At 67.9% G+C, this 4,454-nt stretch overlaps 1 long non-coding RNA gene across 1 annotated transcript in view; it reads left to right on the plus strand.

Annotated features, from left to right (window-relative positions):
- The first annotated feature begins 1,616 nt into the window (after positions 1 to 1,616).
- LOC125618093 overlaps positions 1,617 to 4,454 on the plus strand; it is a 12,194-nt gene continuing 9,356 nt past the window's right edge. The window contains exon 1 of the long non-coding RNA XR_007349331.1: positions 1,617 to 2,567. This is a non-coding gene — a long non-coding RNA (uncharacterized LOC125618093). The remainder of the gene's footprint in view (positions 2,568 to 4,454) is intronic.

A 4,454-nucleotide genomic window follows, 5' to 3' on the forward strand; every position in this document is an offset into this window, starting at 1 on the left:
CACGTTATGTCTCTCTCAAGGCAGCCCCAGGGCAGGTCCTGAGCAAGTTTCACAGATGAGGAGACCGAGGCTTAGCCACAGACCTGGCCAGGCTGGGGCCCCGGGCCCAGGGCTGGGGGACGTGCCGGCCCCACCCCCACCCACCGGGTCGTGCTCCTGAACTTCCGCCCCGTCTGGGTCGCCCGTGAGTCACGGCCCTTTCCTGTGATTCACAGACTCCGCTGTGGGAGGACTCCCAGGACAGGCTGTGGCAGAGCCCGTCAGCCCGAGGACGGGCCCCGCTGGGAGGAGGGCACCTTAGCGGTCAGCCTGCCTGCCAGGTGACCTCCCCCACAAGGGGCACTTCCACCGGGCCCTCTGGACGGCTTCCAGCTCTGCTCTGGAGTGGGGACAGCTCTCCGCTGACTGTCCCCAGGTCCAGGTTCAAGCCCGGGGCCCAGCACAGCAGTCCCCGGCAGAAGCCCATGGTCCCCTCCCTGACCAGTTGATGGGCCACCTGCCCCAGCGCCCAGCCTGGGCCTGATGGCCACGCCCCTCTGCAGGCTGGGGACACACCAGGGACACCACCTGAGTCCAGGCCCGTCCCAGGCCCTGCTCTGGCCCGTCCCCACTCCTCTGCTTCTGAAGCCTGTGGTCAGAAGCCAGGTGAACGGACACCTAGCCTGGGTCTGCAGAGCCCTCGGGGACCCCAGCGCAGGGACACTGCCTCCCCGACACGGGCAGCACCCAGGAGCAAGAGCCACAGACCCCGGGACCTGCGTATGGCTCCCGGCCAGGGCAGGTCGGCCGCCGCAGCGCATCCCCCCGCCTGGAGGGGGAGGACCGGAATTAATTGTTTCTCACAGAGTCAAAGGCAGGCGGCCCCGCGTGATAAGTGGGCTCTGTGACCAAATAAGGCGATATTGCATTGGGCTGTTTATAGCAGCCGCGGCGGCTGAGGGCAGCTCGGGGTGTGCGTTCCCAGCACCCAGCGATGTCAAAGCCCCGTCCTCTCCCTGCAGAAACAGCCGTCTGTCAGTTTTAACACACACCAACAAACCGTCGGGGTGACCCATGCCGGCCCCCAGTCCCGGGACGCAGAGCCGGCCTGCGGAGTCTCCGCTCACCATCTCAAGGTGGGGGGCCCCGGGCAGTTATTCTGGGGCTTGAGCAAAAGCAGACCCTTCTGCAAAGGCACAGCCTGCAGCTCTGCTGGCAGGGTGCGTCCTCCCCCGAGAACGCGAGGCTGCCGCTGGCCAAGACCCCGCCACCTTCCTGACCGTCGGTACCTATAAAATGCGAGCCGCGGCGGCAGGGCTGGGTGCTGGCTGGGAGCTGGCTGGGTGCTGTCATCGGCATTCACAATCAGACCAGAGTCAATGTTGAAATGCTAAACAGAACCTCAGCTTCTGGCTGGGCACCCCACGGGGTTCTCCCATCTAAGAAGGTCCCGGCCCCGGGGGACTCGCACCGGCCAGGCCAGGAACGCCCAGGGCCTGCACAGAGCGCGCCAGAGCCGGAGGACGCGGATGAGCCAGGCGGGAAGACAGCCAGCATCAGCCTCGCCCGCCAGGCCAGTCCTTCACCTGTGTCCCCAGGAGCCCCTGCCCTCCAGGCCCCGTGTGACATTGCGGGGAGGCCCCTCCTCCCTGGAGGACAGCACTGCACCCCACGGCCAGGCCTGCCGTCCCCAGGTCTGGCCCAGGGTGGCACAATGTCGGTCTGATCCCACATGAGTGAGCTGTCCCCGGGGCCTGGGGACTTCCCGGAGCAGCGAGTCCCTGGTTGCTGGGCCCACCTGGCCGGGCCTCTGTGGCCCCACGACCTTGGCCAAGTCCCTCGGCGTTATCGCTGACCCCACAAGCGTTGACCCAGTGCCAGCTGCGCACCCTGCACCCAGGACTTTGGTCTTGGGAGCCCAGCCAGGGACATGAAAAGCAGCCAGCCCTGGCCACGCGCTACTGTGTACGGGGACCGGGACACCATGTGTCACCTGTGTTCACTCCCCTGAGGCTCGTGACAGCCCCCCAGGCACTGCTGGCCTCCTCTGCTCCCCACGGGAGGTTGGGAGCAAGCCCGGACAGTGGGAGTGGGCCTGGCCCAGCCTGGGGTGCAGGCAGGGCCCCGAGGGCAGCGGGTGCCTGGGGCCACTGCGGCCAGCCTGAGTGGGCTGTGATCTGGGGACCCTCTGCTTCAGCCGCCCCGGTTTTCCAACAGAGCCACAGGATGGAGGGGAGAGGGTCCCTGGGTGCCTGACCCAAGGGTCACGGGCTCAGGTCGTCATAGGTCACCTGTGACTACAGGCGAGGCTACGGGTGAGGCTGGGGGTGGCCCAGCCTCAGGGTCTGCTGGGGTCCCCTGGGAAGTGTCTACAGGGTAATGATTAACCCACGAGAGCCACGGCCACCTCCGCCACCTCCGCCACCTCTCACTTTGCACCCTGTGGCCTCCCGAGAGCCCAGCGCAGGGTGCGATCCCGGCTCCCGACCGGCCAGCAGGGAGCAGGGGCCCCCCAGGCCAGCGGGGACTGAGCTCCATGGAGACGCGGAGTCCAGCGGAGGAGGTGGCCCTGCAGCCCCTGCTGACAAGTAAGGACACCGCGGGACCAGGGGCCGATGGGGACAGGGGATTCCACCACAGCCAGCCAGTCCAGCCTGGTCTGCCCCTGAGCCCTGCGGTGGGCATAGGGAGGGCGCGAGGGCAGCAGTGCCAGGGGGCCATGTCCACGCAGACAGCTCCCCAGTGGCCAAGGGCCTTCCCCAGGACATGGCACAAACCCGGGGTCCCTCGTCCTCCTCGGCACGGGTGACGTTCAGACGCGTGATGCTTCAGGACTTTGGTCTTGGGAGTCCAGATGGGGGAGGGCCACCGAGCAGCGTCAGGGCACTGTGGGCGTCCTGTGTGCAGGAGGACGGTGGCAGCCCTCGGGTCAGTGTGACCCCTGTCCTCATGACCCAGTGTCCCCAGGGACACAATCACCCCCCACGGGTGGCGGCTCCACCTGCCGAGTCTCCAGGCTGGGACTGTCTCGCAGGTCCTCTGGGTCGGTCCTGGCACCCAGAGCCCCTGGGCTGGGCCCCGCTGGGCCACCCTGAGTAGCTGCTGCCCATCTGAGTGCTCGCTGGGGACAAGGCCTCAAGGGGTCCTTTTCAGGGAAGGCAGGGGAGGGACAGTACGCCCAGGGCCCTACACGGAGGCCGGCTTTCCCGCCAGCGCCGTGACCCCCTGGGCACAGGAGAAAGCTGAGGGGCCCAGCGCTGGCCAGGGTGGGGCCGTGAGGGACCCCGAGACCCCCATGTGGGAGGGAGACTGAGAATGCAGAGATACGGCCCCCACGGCCCATCCACCCTCCGAAGCCCGTCCCCTCCCTGGCTCAGATTCTGCGTCCAGCATCCTTCTGGGGGGCTCTGGGGCAGCTGGGACACCCTTCCTCTGGGGGACCAGCTGGAGGGCGGGGGCAGGGCAGGGGGGTCTGAGGACAAGCTCCTCCCCGGTCTGATGGGGAGGTGGGCATGAAGTCCAAGATTGTCCATCTGACTGGCCCGTCCCCTGGCCCTGTGTCTACCGAGTGGACAAACGGTGGACGATGGCAGCTCCGGCCCAGGGAGCCCAGGGAGGAACAAGCCCCGACTCAGAACCACAGCTGGACGTCCTCTCCTGGAGGACACCTGCGGTCCCCAGGGAGGTCTGTGCCTTGGCCCCAGCTGGACTCCACAGGACGCTCCCTCTGCCTCGGGGCCCCTTGGGGACCTGCAGAGGAGTGGGAAGGGCTCCTCTTTGCCCCTGGTTTGTTCTCAGCGCGTCCGAGTCCAGATGGGGGGCGGGCCACCAAGCAGCGTCAGGGCGCTGTGACCGCAAGGGCACCGAGGACCTTGGGCCCCAGGAGGACGGTGCCTGAGCACCCACAGGCCCCTCGGTGGGGGCCACACAGGGAATGGAAGGTCGCGAGGCACCGGTGTGTGCGACAGTGTCCCTGGAGGGAGGGACACTGTCATGCCATTCCCAGGGGACACCATCATGCCATTCCCAGGGGACACCGCCATGCCATTCCCAGGAATATTCTGGAAATCGCCGCATCTTTAGAGCGAGGCCACCTGCCGCTCTGTCTGAGGGTGGGGCTGGCCCAGCAGGGGCGGCTGGACGTCCCTCGGAGCCGCTGATTTGAAGGTCTGAGCCAGCCCCTCACACCTCGGCCGGCTCAGGGCGGGGCCCAGATGCCCCCATCCACCCAGCGCTCTGGGCAGCGGCCCTCCCGGGCTCACGGGAAGGGGACTCCCGTGCCGACCGCGTGCCCACCGATGCCGGCCCTGGCCCTGGGCGCCTGCCCGCCGCTCGGGGCTGTGACCCAAGGTCCCTGCGCACTGGAAGCGGCCCTGTGCGGTGTTCGCTGCTTTGTCACTGAGCCCCGGGTCCTCGGAGCCCTCGACGGCAGCGCGGGCCTCTCCCGGGCGCTGTAGGCCTGTGTCAGCCGCACT

This window comes from Marmota marmota, unplaced genomic scaffold, assembly GCF_001458135.2.
Source record: "Marmota marmota marmota unplaced genomic scaffold, marMar, whole genome shotgun sequence".
NCBI classification, from domain to species: Eukaryota; Metazoa; Chordata; class Mammalia; order Rodentia; family Sciuridae; genus Marmota; species Marmota marmota.